An 18,515-nucleotide genomic window follows, 5' to 3' on the forward strand; every position below is an offset into this window, starting at 1 on the left:
TAAATCAAATAAGAAATAATAAATGACAATAAGCCACTTTGCAGCAAGCTATAAATAAGATCTGAGATTCCGACAGGATACCTAGACTTTATGTCCTATAAAACAGCCACACAAGAGGTATACAGCAGAATGACAATAAAGTATGTCAGTAAACAAAGAGCTCTTTGTCCTACTCTTGCTAGACAAATATATTTATCAAACCTGTTAGTATTTGCACAAGGCCTAAAAAGCTTCCATGCAGTTTAGTTGGCATGAAGCCACTTGCTTTAACACACTTGGAAATGCAACAGAAATAAAAAGTAACTAGTTGACAGTGACACAAGGTCGATATAACATTTAATTTTGTAGATATTATTGAATAAGTAAATGCCACCTCAAAAGTAAAATGTGTGCATAGTCCCTTTTTTGTTTTGAGAGAACTTCTGTATGTAAAGAGTTTCTTGGAAACATTCAGAGAGTAATATAGTAAATGGAGAAGAGATACGGAGTATACATAATAGCTCACATATATCTGATTAAATCAGTGACTTAATTTTGTGTCCTGGAAATAAATACCCCTTTAGTTATTTTGTTTTAACAACATAAAAAAAAATTGAAAATCACTCACTGGCAAGTTGCATAGAACATCAAATGAGGTGTTTCTCGTGGCAGTAGGAAATGGAAGTAGGTGTGCACATGACAGGACAAGAAAGAACCCGCATGGAAGTCACCCACCTAACCTCCCTACTTTCCCAACCTGTGTGATACAGATCTCATTGGTAAGAAAGTTCCCAGTAGAAAAGGAGATCTACAGGGGCAAGAAGTAGGGGCTGGGTTACAAGCAATCACCAGTTTTCTGATGGGAGCCCAGAGATTTGGCTCCTTAATCTCTGCACAAGCCTAGACCTCACTTAGGATAGACTGCCTCTTGGAAAATCACTCAGCTTCTAACCTGTAATCATCAAAGACCATGCAGCCCTTATAACTGCCTTCAAAGGATGGATTATAAGGGAAACAGGAAATGGAACAACTAGGGTACAAATAACCACATTTCTTTTTTCTTGTGTCCACTTTCGTGTCTGGTGTCCAGTCCTATCTGCCTATCATTAGCATTTTCTATAAATGCTAAACCTGTCATTGTCAACTCATTCTCCAGGTGAACCCTAAATTTAGTTGAATAAATATAAACTGTGCAATAGTGAATGCCTATCTCCACTCTGTGTATGGCATGTTTATGTCCTGTGGCTAAAGCACAAAATCATAATGTTGAGTGATAGCAACAAGTTGCAGAAGGACACATACTCTCTGATACCATTTCTGCACACTTTTAAAAGGTAAAGATACAAGAGTGTAGGGATCTATTCATAAGTGCTGTTTAAATAATTAACTGGGAGGCTGTTAGACTGAGGCGGCTTAAGCATCCTAGATTCCTACATAGTCAAACCAAAGTGTAAACAGTAAAAGGAAATTTAAGCTTAGCCAGTCATACACGGCCAACTAATTTCTAACTAGGGACTCTCCACTGGAATGATAGAAATAAGGCTATTGCTCCACTTTGAGTGATCATATATTTTCTTTGACTTGTTTTCGTGTCAATTTTACAAAAGCCCTTCATGCCCCTTCAGTGGAGCCCAAAATCACCTGCAATTTGGAGCTGCCCAATTCATGAATTGCTGTCTGCTCAAAAACATTCCAAAAATTTAAAGTGCCTCAGGAATATCACACATAACTTTTTGAGAACAATGATTTCTGGGGAAAGTGGGGAGGTAAAGGGGGAGGTAAAGGAGGATGTAAGCAGGGAATTGACTGAAGAGCTAATACTTTATTCCTTTAGAAAGAAAGGGGATTTGAGAAAAACATGGCAAATGGCTCATAGTTGCTAACTATGGGTATAGGTACATGGCTTTCATATTATTATATTTTCTATACTTTTATGTATATTTTAAATACTTCATAATTAAAAATCCTAAAATTAAAAATAAGACTGCATAGCCTCATTATCCTCCCTCAGAAATAAACGACTCTCAAGCCACATCGAACTACCTGGAATTTCCAAAGATCGTAATTATTCTCACTTCTGTATCTACGATTGTTGACTTTTTTCCCCCAGGCTTTACGTGATCAGAGTATTTCTAAAGTCAACCAACAGATCAAAAATCAAAACAAGAAAATTTGGCTTAATGCAGATCTGAGAAGATCAGGCTGAACAGTGTCATTCCTACACATTGCCCCCATACTTAAAATCATTTAATATAAATTATGAAATTTGTTTAACACTCATGTTTCTTGTGCGAGTGTGTATAAATATGTGCGTGAGTGTGTATGAGTGTGTGTTTGTGTGTGGGGGGGTTAATGGCAATGTTATTCTCTGCTAAGTGTACTTTTTTGTGTTTGTTTTTTTTTTTGAGATGGAGTCTTGCTCTGCCGCCCAGGTTGGAGTGCAGTGGCGCGATCTCAGCTCACTGCCACCTCTGCATCCCAGGTTCAAGTGATTCTCTTGCCTCAGTCTCCTGAGTAGCTGGGACTACAGGCGCATGCTGCCACGCCTGGCTAGTTTTTTGTATTTTTAGTAGAGACAGGGTTTCACCGTGTTAGCCAGGAAGGTCTCAATCTCCCGACCTCGTGATCTGCCTGCCTCAGCCACGCAGACCATATACAGACATTCCAAATATTGGAAGGAACTATAATCTGCCTTTTAGCATTTAGTCTCTGTTGCCATGGAAATGATTTAAGTCCAAAACTCAGCAGCCTAACTTATTTTCCCAGAAAAAAAAAAAGCAGGGGGATGGCGACAGTGAAACACTTTTAGTTTAAATTAATTGAGTGGCCCAATTCCCTGCCCTTACCCTTAGGCATAACACGGAAAATGTCTTGGAAGCAAGGTGAATCCAAGAATTAGTCTTATTCACTACATACTTATTATGTATGTATACGTGTATGTATTTATATAAGTGTGCACAAACATATTCTCTGGGGTTATTGTTGAACAAGAGCTCATTTAGTTGACAAGCTCCATGTTTATGATTGCACCATGTGTACTGATCAGTGCTCGTGGCAGACTGTGTCTTCCAAGATGGCATACAATGCGCTTTCCATCCCACAGCTCTTCTTACGGTGTAATAATGATACTCCCCTCATTGGGAAATGGGATCTACAGTTATTCCTTGAGCAACGCAGGTTTGAGCTGCACAGGTCTACTTATATGTGGATTTTTTTCAGTAAATGTGGATTTTTTTCAGTAAAAGTTAAGCAGATCATGCCTGCCTCTTCTGCTTCCTCTTCCACTTCCTCCACCTCTACCACCCCTGAGGAATCTATACCTACCCCCCTTCCTCCTCCTCCTCAGCCCACTCAGTGTGAAGACAATAAGGATGAAGACCTTTATGATGACCCACTTCGATCTCATGAACAGTAAATATATTTTCTCTTCCGTATGATTTTCTTAATAACATTTTCTTTCTCTAACTTACTTTATCGTAAGAATACAGCATATAATATATATAACATACAAAATATGTGTTAATCAATCTTTTATGTTATCTGTAAGGCTTCTAGTCAATAGTAGGCTATTAGTAGTTAAGTACCTGGGGAGTCAAAAGTTATACATGGATTTTTGACTGCACTGGGGATAGTCACCACTTACCCTCACATTGTTCAAGGGTCAACTGTACCTCCACTTCTTGAATCTGGGAGGCCTATGACTACGGTAGAAACGATGCTATATAACTTTGTAATCTATGAGGTGATACAGTTTCTGCCTGGTCTTCTCAGGAGGCTCGCTCTTGTACCCAACCACCATACCATGAGGAAGCAGAGAGGCTATATGGATCCAACTACCCTCACTGAAAGTAGGTAGACTTTAGATTATTTCAGCTCCAGGCCTTTGAGCCTTCCCAGCTAATGTCACATCAGCAGAAAGAGGTCATTCCTGCTAAATGCTGATTTTAAATTCATGAGCTAACCATCAAAATACACAACTAGAAATCTGATATTCTTCCAGCTTCTCCCTGTAACTGTTTTTCCAGAGTCTCTTGTTTTTCCAGCTATGTAGTACTTGACTCCTACTGAAAAGCCCAGACTGAATAAGTAAAAAGGAAGTCACAGTGGGTGAGGAGAAAGTCTAATTGTTACATGGCTGAGAGATTGGAAATCTGACTTGTGCAAAGGAAAAAGGGCCCAGGTGCCCCATACTAGCCCTAGATAAATTTCACGAGAACCTGTAAGAATGCCTCATTATTGAGGCCCAGGAGCACGGTTTCTTTTTTTTTAAATGTTAGGCAGTAAAATAATTTTGTGAAACAGTTGTTCTCGAGAGATTGTATTCGTTCATTTATTCATCAGATATAAGGTGATCATTTCCAATTTGTTGGGCCTAGCCTACATGCCATTCACTTATAGAAAACATGAGTCCAGAAATTGAGTGATTTTTTTTCCCCAAGGCCCAAGCAATCAAGGCAAAAACTCAGGTGTCATCTTTTTTAGAATTTATTTTTAATTTTTTAAATACATTAGAGATGGAGTCTTGCTATGTTGCCAGGACGGACTCAAATTTTTAGGGTCAAGCAAACCTCTTGAGTGGCTTGGACTATAGGAAGATAGTGTATGAACCTCACATCCAGAGATTGTTTGTTTGTTTTTTCTGTGGTATCACCTAGAGAGACACACACAGAATTAAGTTTCTAGGCCTGTCACTAGTTCTGTGACATCAGATAAGCCATTATCTCTCCTCACGCTAGTTTTTACATCTTTCTAAAGAAAAGATGGAATTATCTCATCGCTATAGTTTTTTTTTTTTTTTTTTTTTTTTTTTTTTCTTTCTATGCCTCTGTTTCAGTCTATGTCAAAAGTTAGTTAAGCTGAAGTTACATTTCTCTGAATGGTTCTGGGTTAGGGCTGGCCACAGAGAAATTTCCGTGAGATTTGTAGGGCAGAAGTGCAGTCAGAGACTTTGTGCCAGGAAGGTGGGTGCAGGGCTTGGGCAGGTCATGCATGCTGTTGCTTATCACACGGGTGTGGAGTAGCAGCTGTCCCCACAGCTTCTCCAGTTCTTGATGGTTCTTCTGTCACATGTTCTTGGAGCTGGGCTGGGCACACATGAAGTTCTGCAGCAAGAGCACTGGCTCCTTCGGCAGGACATCACAGCTTTGGGGTTCCAATCAGTGAGAGACAGATACGTGGGCCTGTACATCTCTGTGGATTCCAGTTTTCCCTTGTGACTTTCATTTGTCTTTGTTCTCTCCCGCTTTGCATGCAGCTTTCCTACTTCCTCTTTTATCATCTGCCCTGCTGATATACTTCTGGCCCTGTTCAGATGGAGAGGCAAGGGACTTCCATAGACATCTTCACCAGCTCCATTCCATGGGCCCCGGTTGGAAGCTTTTCTATTCAGTCAATCATCCACTTGTGGAATGTTACTTTCCCAGTTTCTCCCACAATTGTATAAGATCTAATCCCTGCAATAAATCTATTAACCCATATCATTCAAGGATTCTGCTCATCTGACTTAACTCCAACTGATGTAATCTTCAGTATCATTTCAGTGAATATTATGTAGAGAAGAGCAATGAAGTACAAAGAATAACAATGTTCTTTGTTAGAGGTGTGCAACCTGTCAAGGCTTCTCAAATTCCAATTACTTCTTTTTCAATGAACTTTTGTTGGTCCTGGCCCATCTTCTTGGTTTAACTTCCTAAAGTTTCCATCCCCTCTTGTAATTAAAGCAACTTTGTATGTTTAAAATAATTTACTCTTTTATGAACAAGCTGTTAATAAACTCAGATGATTCCCTAGTCTAAAATGTAATGGAAAATAATACAAAAAAATTAATATTTTTAGAACTAACAACCTGACAGTTCGCTTTATGTCTTAAACTGCAACCTAATGAAGAATCAGGTGGCACTCATCTTTGCATCACCAGTGCATAGTATAGGTCCTGACACATAATAGGAGCTCTGTAAATATCCACAGAGTATATGTTTAGACAAACAGATTTGACTAAAATGTAGGTATGTGGCAGATAGTTTTCAAGGTTACTTAGTTCTAAAACCAAAAAAATAAGATATTGCGGAGGACTTTCCTTTAAGTTTGCCAGAAGAGCTGAGAACAGAAATATAGAGAAACCTGGATGGTTTTGCAAAGCACTATATAAAAAAGAAAAAGAAAAGCACTATATAAAGGGCATGAGGCATTATTGTCACCAACTGTCATCCAATGATACTATGTTGAGTACAATGGCTCTTCAGCCCAGTTTTCATATAGGTGTTTTCATATAGAGTGCTTAATAGTTTCACAGTAGCAACAATGATGCCCTCTAAACTAGGATGTATTAAAAACTAACAGCTTTTTAAAATGAAAAGACAGTATCAAGTATTGGCAAAGATATAGACTGACAGGAATTTTCATGGACTGCTTTTGAGAATACAAATTGGAAACCTCTTTGGAAAATATTTGGCAGTACATAGTAAATTAGCTGAATATGTACATGTCTTATAACCTAGCAATTTCACTCCTACATAGATACCTAGTAGAACCTACAAATATATTCACCAAAAGACACACACTAGAATGTTCATAGCAGCACTATTTGTAATATCTCCAAATTGGAAGCTACTTAAGTGTTCATAAATGATAGAATGGATAAATCATGATGTACTCATATAATGGAATATTAAAAACCAATGAGAACAAAAATTTTATAACTATACAACATAATGTAGGCAAATCTCACAAGCATAATGTTGTATAACAGAACCCAGAAAAAAAGAGGACACACTGGATGATTTCATTTTTATAAAGTTCAAAAACCTTATAGAAATAGGCAAAATCATCGATGGAGTTAGAAGTTAATGTAACAATTACCCTGGGGTGGAGGGTTGGTGCAAAGAGACCTAGGGAAATGCCTGGGATCCTGGTTTTTTGATCTGGATGCTGGCTCCCTGGATGTATTCAGTTTGTGAAAATTCATCAAGCTGTGCACTTAGGAACTGTGTTCTTTTCTGTATGTTATACTTCAATGAGAATTTTTTTAAAGGTTAAAAGTCCTATGTTACAGCTGTCTTGGTCAACAATCAAAAATCTATTTTTGTTGACCTCAGGGTCGAAAAAAGTCCTTTACAAGCTGACCTCCTAAAGGTAATCTCTCTGTGTATTTTCACTGAAGCCAACTGCAGCTCACCCATCGAGGCATAAAGGAGCAAAGATGTATGTCTTTCACCAAGATATCTATTAATCCACAGTTGGGGGTTTCCTATCCCATAAATGTGATGACATATGTTCCATTAATCTTTTCCAGCATCATATCCACTGCTCCTGAAGAGGGTGACACAGCGAAGCAGGTTTGGAGTATCTGCAGCCAACCTCCATTTTTCACAGCTACCAGTCATAGGGCAGCTGACACAGCCAAGATTATCCTGTGTTCAGTGACACGAGGAGAATGAATGGATTCTGATGAATGTAATTTGCTTCCCCAACAATCAACATTTAGAGATCTGGTGTGATGCAAATGCTGCTTTAACTGAGGACTGATGGAGGGCTATCCTGGGTAAATATAGCCTGATGGACAGCTGGGCTGAAGTCCTAGCCTTCATGAAAGAGAAATCAACAGTCTCACCAGTGCAGGGTTGGATGGGATGATTTCATAAAATAGTGGCTGCTGCTTAATAAGTGAATTAAATTTCAAAGCTTAAGTATCAAATTTGTACAAAGACAGGTTTTGAGAGGGTGGAGGACCAGGGTAAGTGAAGTTTCCTCAGTGCTCAGAGTAACTCAAGGATAAACAGAGCAGCAAAGGGAAGCAGTCACTACAGATGAATTAAGAACAAGAAGTTGGGGTGCCTGGGTCCTATTCCCTCTTCTCCCACCAAGTGAAGCAAAAGAGAGCAATCTGCTCTTCTCCCAGCATGTCAGTTTTCTGCTGCTATGTGACAAATCACCACAGATTTAATGGCTTAAAACAACACTTTATTATCTCACAGTTTCACAGTTGGCTGAAAGTCCAGGCCCAACCTAGTTGGGTCCTCTGCTTTGAGTCTCAAAAGCTGCAATCAAAGTGTTAGTTGCACTGCAGTCCTCACCTCAGGCTTAGAATCCTCTTCTTTCTTCCAAGCCCATTCGAGCTTCCGGCAGAATTTGATCCCTTGCAGTTGCAGGACTCAGGTCTCCATTTTCTTGCTAGGTGTTGACCAGGGATGGCTTTTATCTTCTAGAGGCCACGTGCATTTCCTTGCCATATGGCCCCCAAAGCAGTTCAGGACATGAGTGCTCTTTTTCTTCCAGGCCAGCAAGAGTGTGCCTCTATCACTCCACCTCCCAACTCTATGTTCCTTCTCAAAGTCCACCTAATTAGGTCAAGTCCACCTGTTTGTAATTAGCCAGACTGATTCAATACCTTATTCCCTCTGTGGAAATCTCTTTTCCTAATCAACAGAGTGACTATCCCATCATATTTGAAGGTTCTACACACCCTGAAGGGGAGAAAACTGAACAAGGTGTGCACACCTAGTGGGGGTCATATTGGCATCTTGGAGGCTGTTTTGAACTTCAGCCTCCCACGCAGTTCCCTCCATGTAAGCAGCTGCTTGTGTCCCTACTTGACTTTACCATTTACCTGTGACCTTGAACAAGTTACTTAAGTTTTGTAAGCCTCAGTCTGCTCATCTCTAAAATGGAGACATTGACCTGTGGGGGTTAGTGCCTTAAAACACACCTACTAATTAGCTCACAGCTCTGTAAGTCTAAAGTCTGACATTGCATGACTGGGTTCTGTCTATTCAGGGTATTACAGGCTAAAATCAAGGTGTCAGCTGAATTGAGCCCTTGTCGGGGGGGAGGCTCAGGAGAGAAATCCACTTCTAAGCTCCTTTTCGTTGGTGGTAGAATTCAGTTCCTTGCAGTTGCAGGGTGGGGGTCTTCATTTCCTTGCTGGTTGACAGCTGGAAGACAGCTCAGCTCCTAGAGGCCTCCTGCATTCCTTGCCATATTTCTGCCTCCATCCTCAAACCAGCAAAGGCATGTCAAGTCCTTCTCAACGTTGATTCTCTGACTTCCTCCATATCTGTTCCAAATTTAAAGAACTCATGTGATGAAGTTAGGCCCACCTGGATAATCTCCCTATTTTCAGATTTGAGACCTTAATTACGTCTTCAAAATCCCTTTGCAGTATTATGGTTTGGAAAATTGGGAGGTCTGTGTACACCATGAGTTAGAAATCTGGAAGATCATCTTAGAGTCCTGCCTGCCACTGTTGATTATAATGACCACATAGAAATTCTACATAAAGTCCTCAGCAAAGGGCCTGACATAGAGTAAATGCTCCATAAACATCAGTTGCTTGTTTGCATAGTTATTATTCATAAGGTACCTAAAACACCTACCCTGGCGCTGGCATGGAAATAAAATCAGTGTTCACTTGGTGAGTCCTTTATTTCTACCCTGACCTTGTGAGCCAGGTTAAGACGAGGTATAGCCAGATGAGAATATCAGGGGTACCTTTTTTATCTGTTATAGTGAAAATCATTTTATTAGTACTATTATTATTATTATTATTATTTTAGAGACAGAATCTCATGCTGTCCTTCTGGCTGGAGTGCAGTGGTGCAAACATAGCTCACTGCAGCCTAGAACTCTTGAACTCAAGGATTCCTCCCTCCTCAACCTTCTGAGTAGCTGGGTCTACAGGTGTGTGCCACACCATGCCTGGCTAATTTTTTAAAAAATATTTGTACAGACAGAGTCTTGCTATGTTGCCCAAGCTGGTTATGAGAAATTCTATCTTAAAAGAAACATTCATGAAAACAGCCCATAGTATATATAAGCAGCTCTGTTTTTGTCTGGTCATATCAGCCAATGAGATAAACGGGAAACAGGTAAGCTGATAGTGGAGATGGTATAACGGAAAAAGATTTCCCAAGACCCCACAGGAGTCCCTATTCTGAGATTTTAATATCCTTGTCAAGTGTCACCAAATATCATTGTTCTGCTTCTTGAAAGTATTAGCTATGTTCACACTTGTGCACACCACCACAGAACCTGCTGCTTCAATGTCCCAATTACAGAATGGGAAAATTTTTCTCCTCATGTTCCCAGAAATGTTTGGGTGAGTTGGAAAACATTTATAATCCACAAACTCTCAAAGGGCATTTTTGCATTTTAAAATTGCTTCTATGTGCATAAAAAGGATCCTTTATTTTGGGGGGCTTTTTTGCAAAACCAGTACATCTGTCATTATTCTGTGGCAGCACAATTCAGAATCTTCCTGTTTTGTTTTGATAAATTGCTCTTTTTGACTTTTCTTCAACTCAATAAGAAAAATGGCCATGCATCTGAGGAGCCAAGAGTTATTTTGGCTTGAGCTGGAGGCTCATTCACACAAGTTAATTTCTGAGCCTGCCTCATATTGATCAAAATGGACACTTTCACAAACGACACATCTGTCGTGGTCCTTGAAGCTGCTCCATATGCTTAGTGTGGAACAGACACGTGCACACACACACAGGCTTAGGGCCTGCCGTTCTATATTCTAGCACAGCAAGCACGACCTGTTCTGCCCTTGTATTCAAAGAGATGATCCTGGGAGAGATTGAGGGGAAATGCCAGTCAAAGATGAAAAATGGGCTTTCTTTTCACGATTAAAGAGGAAGCTGCCATGTGCTCCTGGTGGCTGCCCCTCCCTTCAGGACAATGCACATCATCCTTCCCTTGCTGGAGGTGCTGGTGACTGACAGCTCCAAGGAGTGGCTCTCAGAGGACTGTACTCTGCTGAAGCAGGCACCTCACCCACGCTGCTTCTCTCTTCCTGAAGTCAGCCTGCATCCGATGACTGACTCATGCAGTAGCCTCAAGGCCCAGACCCCCTTCCCTCAATTTGATGCAGCTCGGAAGGGCCATCTGTTCTGGGCCGAAGTGTGTCTCCTCCAAATTCAGTCATAAAAGTCTTAACCCCCAGTACCTCAGAATGTGACTGTATTTGAAGATAGAGTTTTGAAAGAAGTAATGCGGTAAAAGGAGGTCACGGGGACAGACCCTAATCCCATATAACAAGTTTTCTCATCAGAAGAGGAGGTTGGGACACAGACATGCACAGAGGGAAGAACATGTACAGACACAGGGGGAAGATGGCCATCTGCCAGCCAAGGAGAGAAACCTCAGAAGAAATGCACCCTGCTGACACCTTCATATTTGCCTTCTACCCTCCAGAGCTATGAGAAAATAAATTTCTGTTATTTAAGCCACCCAGTCTGTGGTACTTTATGATGGCAGCCTGAGTAGACTAAGACACAGTCCCCACTCCTGAGCCCCTGCTGGGATCAGCCGAAGCCTTTGCTGTGACCGGATCACAGTTCAACTTCTCCCAACCCTGCTTCTCACGTGCTTCCTCTCCATTCAGGTATGAATCAGGAACATGATCCAAGAAACTTCCTACTTGCAATTCCCTCTCACTCTACTTCCACGGAAACTTGACCTATGACAATAACACTCTATTTTGGACAATCTGAATTATTTTCTTCCCATGCCCATTTTTTCCATCATTTCCAACGTTCTGAGAGGCAGCAGCCAATCACACACGAAGCTGGCCACCTGAGCTCTGTCCAACAGTGACTGCTACCTGCTCCTTGCTTACTAGTAATTTCAGGAGTGACAATATTTGGCATTTGGCTGACCAGGCGTAAGAAGTCAGGACTTGTTTTGTAAAAGAGCATTTGAAGTCAATGTACACTATACATGTAACCCTAACAAAGTGACAGCAGATTTGTTGAGATTGGGGCCCCATCCAACACTGACCATTGGGAAACGTGTCTCTCAAAGTTCTCTGTGGACTCTGTTCTAAGGACAGGAAACTGGCTGCGAGGGCAACCGTGCAGTGACTGCCATCAGCAGTAAGGGTAAATCTCACATGGCCAAAGCCACCCAGAGCCGATACATCTCTGCAGATGTCTATCTTGCCTAATGCTGGGTAGATCCTTCTGGATAAGAGTTACAGATCTCGGCCGGGCGCGGTGGCTCACGCCTGTAGTCCTAGCACTTTGGGAGGCCGAGGTGGGCGGATCACGGGGTCAGGAGATCGAGACCATCCTGGCTAACATGGTGAAACGCTGTTTCTACTAAAAGTACAAAAAATGAGCCGGGCGTGGTGGCAGGTGCCTGTAGTCCCAGCTACTCGGGAGGCTGAGGCAGGAAAATGGCCTGAACCCGGGAGGCAGAGCTTGCAGTGAGCCGAGATTGCGCCACTGTACTCCAGCCTGGGCTACAGAGCAAGACTCCATCTCAGGAAAAAAAAAAAAAAAAAGAGTTATAGATCTCCTTCTATTTGAGAAATGGATTACTTGATGGTTTGTTAGCAAATCCATAAAAGATAAGTGGGCCCACACAGTCTGGAGGTGTGACAGCATTGAGGTGCCCTGTTCATGTCCCCGTGGGTCTAAGAACTAAGTGTGAGCCAGACAATGGCCAAGCACCTGCACTTCTTTGCCTGAGGGCTTTCATAGTGCTGGCAGGCTCCGAGCAAATATTTAGTGAGCTGGAGTTTGGAAAATTAATGCCTGTCACCCTGGCAGCCTCAACCAAAGACTGACGGGAGTTGATGTTTACATCTCCGTGTTCGATCACCCTTGGGGGAGAGATCCCAGAGTTCTCCAGAGAGATAAATGCCTGGTTTCCCAGGGTGGTGCTCTTGGTGGCATGCTCTGTGTCAGCTCTCCTCACCTCTGCATGATCCACAGATAATCTACCTGCACTCTAATTCTTGTCTTAGGGTCTGCTTTTGGGAGAATCCAAATCAAGAGGTGAGGAGAAAATTGGTCAGATATCCACTTCATCTCTCAACATTCAGCCTATCAAGTGTTAATTCAATGTAATTCATCTTCTCACTCCAATAAGGTACAGGCTCCTGCCTATACTTTGCCATCACTCCCATGGTGCCCTCGGTACCCTTATACAAAGAAGACAGTGCCAAGAATAGGTCTCCTGACTCAAACTTCTTCCTCACCATCTAGTCTGTGACATGAAATTACCCTTCCAACCATGGAGCCATTGTTTATCCAGCACACATGCAGTGCTCATGTCACCCTGCAACCCAGCTGCAGACCCCTATTGTCTATTTCATCCTCCTGCTTCTCAGAAAGCTCTGCTTCCTCTTTCTTTTATTTGATTAAGAACATCTGCAGAGGTGGTTCAGAGACAAAAGTTAATAATTACTTTCTTTGTTGCAGTAATTAAAAATTTCAAGGAAGAATTGTCATTCATTGCTGCTTATGAGGTTGCCCAGGGAGGATAGTGCTTTATAAAGCCAACACATCTTGACTTTCAAAAGATGCCATCACTGGGAGAAACAAAAATCTCCACTCAAAATGAGAGTGCTATGCCAAGTCACAAGGTAGCTCTGCAGCCTGATCACGATGCTCGAAGGAACGGGGCCCACTGCATAACCATGCAATCGTCCTGTGCCTTATGGTTTTCTCGACATTTCCATTAGCATCTGATGTGCATGCAGATGCCATTTACAGTTCAAAGGAAGCTCATTAACATATCTTCCAAAAGAGCATTTTTGTGAGGACAAAAGCTATTTTTCTCAAGCTGATGTCCCTCCCACTCCTGCAAGAAAGGATCTTTTTGTTCAAAAGGCAAACCTCAACAGAACAATCTCCCTTGAGTAATTTTCCATAGGTTCATGTCCTGTACAATGTGAAACAGCAAACCAAAAGCATTCTGGTGGCAGCAGTGCTGTGTGTGTGAGTGTGTGTGTGCATGTGTGTGTATAAAAGAAAGGAAGGAAAGTGGTGAGTTACATCTGTGCCTCTCCTATTAGCCACGCTGTCCTCTACTTCCTCCAACATGCATGAGCTGTTCCAAACCTTTGTCACTTTGTATCTTTATGAACTTGTAGCTATTTCATGTCATCTCTCTCTTTAAATGCCAGATAGAGGAACATGTCCCTCAGCTAGACTGTAGATCCCTGGAGGAGACACCCCTTTTTAGTCATCTTTCCACCTTGCAATCAGTGTAGCCAACTGGAGGATATAAGAAAAGGTCTGCCATATCTCTCCACTGTACCAGTGGGCTCTGAGTAACCTAATTATGACTACTAACTGACTTAGAGACCCCAAAAACAAAGACCTCTTAAGGAAAAAGGTAGAAACATGGGCCCCCTGGCTTTCTCTCTGCGGAAGAAATAGCCTCTCCTCTTCTCCCTCTTACACTCAGTAGGTTGTCCATCCTCCACAACATCGTCTGTTTCATATTTTGAAAATTGAACTCACAACTTCCAGCGGTCTTATCAATTAATTAAGTGCTTTTCAAATGTTTATCTGCAAATACTCCTGAGGGCTATTAAATCTCCCTCAGGAACTTGGGATGATGCCCAAAATGTCCCCTACAAAATTTTATTTAATTTTGGGTTTGTCACATGGGCTTTTAGTAATGTAGTATCTATAATATTTAAGCTTGACTGTATATAAAAACAATGTTTTTCTTCCTAATCGTTACTAATCCTTGAGGAAGATGACCCCCCCCCCACCCTGCTTGTACAGTGACTTTGGCCCCTCTCCGGCACACCACACCAGATCCTGTACGAGGACTGGGAATCCATTCAAGGCGGAAAATCATGACTTAGTGGCATGGAGCCAGAATGCATGGTGTATTGGTACATTTGCATGGGAGAGAGAGAGAAAGAGAGAGAGAGAACAATTGATACAGATGTTTCAAGATATTTTAACTTCCAAAATAATTTCTCCTTCAGTTATTATGGTCTTAAGGTAAAATTCAGTCTTGTAAACTTTACATTTTAAAACAACATTTATTATGAATATCAAAATCTTCTCAAGGGAATGGAAAGGGAAAGAAAATAATTAATAGCTATTGAACACTTCTCTGCTACACTCTGAGGTATGTCGGTTCCTATGTGTAAGGTAAAGCCACCCTGAACACTAACTGAGAAAAAACAATTATGATACTAATTTTGTAGTAAGACAGTCTTTTTTTCCCTTTTAAGCAAAACGAACAATTAAAACAATGACAAAAGAACAACTAACCAAATAAAAACAAAAACATAAAAAGAAAGAAGAGAAGACTATAGCATAGAAATGTCAACTAAATGTCAACCTTTCTCACTGGGTGTATATGGAAAAAAAGAACAATAACAGTCAGGTATCCACTAAGATTATTTTAATAGAGGGTAATAGAATGATGGCTTTCTGAAAACAGCCAACAGATGTCCCACCCATTATACTAATCTTGTTACATAACGTCTGCTGCCGTAATCCCTTAAAAATTTATTTTCTAAACTCAATTCTGCTCCAGCATCTGTGTCGCTAAATGCTGCAGTGGCTGTTTCCTGGTTTTCACTGATGTTCCCAATGCCAGTTACAGGTCAAAATTTAAGGCCAGTCAAAATAAAGCCTTGGTTTGCATTTCAGCAGGAAAACGATGCTTTATTACCATTTGTGCTGTATCCAATAACGTTTTATCCAACCATCTTTCAGCAGGAGAGGAAATGTCCAAATTACAAAGATATGCAAGTGGAATTGGTGTATTGGCACAATTTAGAGTAACCACTCAATTACTTAGAGAGATACATTCCTAAAATAATGCTGCCGAAAGTTCACGCTAAACCATCTACCTTAAGTATGAATTTGTTCCATGGTCTTAGCCGAATGATTATTCTTTAAAAACAAACCAGTCCTCTATGTCATACTTTTGGAAAGGTTGAGGGGAAGAAAGCTAAAATTTAATTCTGTGAACAGCTGTAAAAAATATTTGGAAAGATCCACTGACGATGTATTCACTGAAAAACTTTAACAAGGATTCTATTTTTTCTATGTAATTTAATTTCTGAGTTGTGAAACAGGTACATTCCGGAAAACAAATTATTTAAGATGTACCTAGATCCTAAGTTACAGCTTTGGGAAACTGGATGTGAAGAAGCCATATATATTTATTTTTTACTATGTCAAGGTCCACTTTAGAAAAAGCCCTTGTTTTTAAGGAGTTATTTTGTTGTTTTTTAGGAGTTATTTTGTTGCTTTTTCTTGATGCTGAGGGTCTCGCTGCTGGCATGTTGGGTCACCATATGTTCTAGTCATGTGGCAGCCTGTATATTTTCTATCTCACTTAGCAGCTCTGACCTTTCACTATGTTTTTTCTCTAGCCAGTGGGTGTGAGTTTGTTAGCAGGACGGCTCTAGACTGTATGAGCCATGGCTTACGTAAGGCTTGTTATGGCATATTCTTGATACTGCTTAGTCATGGAAAAATCATTTTTTTTCTTTTGGTGTCCAACCAGGAAATTCCTTTGTTCTGCCAAAAATGGACTAAAGCCACATCATCATTGCCACCCACAGTGGAAATGCAGTAGAAAGAAAGGTCAGGATAACTAGACGAGAGAAAATCGCTGCTGTCTCAAGTCAATAAATGTGTGTGATGCCTTCATTTTGCAGACTACATTGGAGGGGTGGGGCAAACTAACACAGGAATCAATTGAAAAGAACTAATTAAAGCAACTAATGAAAGTCTGTGACATCCCAAGCAGTCTAGCATGTGACAAAACCAGTGGGGGAACCTGTGAGATTATTTCACAATGTTTACCACGAAGTATCCTCGAAGGCCGAATATTCTAAATGGGGACCCTTCCACACTCCAGTTCATGGAGGATAGCCTGAGAAGTTCTGGTCAATTGCAAAGTTTCCTTAAACATACATCTTTTATTTTAAAACTGCATTCCATATTTTACAATTCTACTCAATTATTTATATGTTTATGCCTATGTTAGGATAAAAAGTGTTTCTTACCCTAAATGTTTATATAAAATTGAAGCTCCTAGAAGAAATAGCATTTTTACTCTCTGACTTCAAGTCTATCCAGTCCACGTGGAAAACCTGTTTTAGACAGGCCATGTGGTTTAAAAAGAGGTGTTCTGTTTTGTGGGAGAGGGGGTTCGGATCAAGAGAATAGGCTTAAATTTCATCAGTCACAATTTTGTGTGTGGGATTGGCCACTTCCAGTGAATCACTTAACTTCTCTAAACTCAGTGTTTTCATTAGCTAAATAGCGCTAATAATAGACCAATACCATAGGGTAGGGTTGTCTAGAATATTCAAAGAAATGTTGTGTGTGAAGTAATTATCACATAGCAACTGTTGAAAATATGGTAGCTATCGGGGGGTGGAGCCAAGATGGCCGAATAGGAACAGCTCCGGTCTCCAGCTCCCAGCCCCAGCGACACAGAAGACGGGTGATTTCTGCATTTCTGCTTGAGGTACCGGTTTCATCTCACTAGGGAGTGCCAAACAGTGGGTGCAGGATAGTCGGTGAAACGCACTGTGTGCGAGCTGAAGCAGGGTGAGGCATTGCCTCACTCGGGAAGTGCAAGGGGTCAGGGAGTTCCCTTTCCTAGTCAAAGAAAGGGGTAACAGACGGCATCTGGAATATCGGGTCAGTCCCATCCTAATACTGCGCTTTTCCAACGGGCCTGGAAAACGGCACACTAGGAGATTGTGTCCCGCACCTGGCTCGAAGGGTCCTATGCCAACAGAGTCTCGCTGATTGCTAGCACAGCAGTCTGAGATCAAGCTGCAAGGCGGCAGCGAGGCTGAGGGAGGGGTGCCAGCCATTGCCCAGGCTTGCTTAGGTAAACAAAGCAGCCAGGAAGCTCGAACTGGGTGGAGCCCACCACAGCTCAAGGAGGCCTGCCTGCCTCTGTAGGCTCCACCTCTGGGGGCAGGGCACAGACAAACAAAAAGTCAGCAGGAATCTCCACAGACTTAAATGTCCCTGTCTGACTGACAGCTTTGAAGAGAGTAGTGGTTCTCCCAGCACGCAGCTGGAGATCTGAGAACGGACAGACTGCCTCCTAAAGTGGGTCCCTCACCCCTGAGCAGCCTAACGGGGAGGCACCCCCCCTAGTAGGGACAGACTGACACCTCACTCGGCCGGGTACTCCTCTAAGACAAAACTTCCAGAAGAACTATCAGACAGCTGAATTTGTGGTCTCATGAAAATCCGCTGCTCTGCAGCCACCGCTGCTGACACCCAGCCAAACAGGGTCTGGAGTGGACCTCTAGTAAACTCCAACAGACCTGCAGCTGAGGGTCCTGTCTGGTAGAAGGAAAACGAACAAACAGAAAAGACATCCACACCAAAAACCCATCTGTACATCACCATCATCAAAGACCAAAAGTAGATAAAACCACAAAGATGGGGAAAAAACAGAGTAGAAAAACTGGAAACTCTAAAAAGCAGAGCACCTCTCCTCCTCCAAAGGAACGCAGTCCCTCACCAGCAATGGAACAAAGCTGGATGGAGGATGACTTTGACGAGTTGAGAGAGAGAAGAAGGCTTCAGACGATCAAACTACTCTGAGCTATGGGAGGAAATTCAAAACAATAGCAAAGAAGTTAAAAACTTTGAAAAAAAATTAGACGAATGGATAACTAGAATAACCAATGGAGAGAAGGGCTTAAAGGAGCTGATGGAGCTGAAAGCCAAGTTTCGAGAACTACGTGAAGATTGCAGAAGCCTCAGTAGCAGATGCGATCAACTGGAAGAAAG

The 18,515-nt window shown here is 41.6% G+C and overlaps 1 protein-coding gene across 5 annotated transcripts in view; it reads right to left on the minus strand.

Moving 5' to 3' along the window:
* MACROD2 (mono-ADP ribosylhydrolase 2) overlaps window positions 1-18,515 on the minus strand; it is a 2,131,323-nt gene that overhangs the window by 199,595 nt on the left and 1,913,213 nt on the right. The window lies entirely within an intron of this gene.

Source organism: Hylobates moloch, unplaced genomic scaffold (genome assembly GCF_009828535.3).
Source record: "Hylobates moloch isolate HMO894 unplaced genomic scaffold, HMol_V3 SCAFFOLD_21, whole genome shotgun sequence".
Taxonomy (NCBI): Eukaryota; Metazoa; Chordata; class Mammalia; order Primates; family Hylobatidae; genus Hylobates; species Hylobates moloch.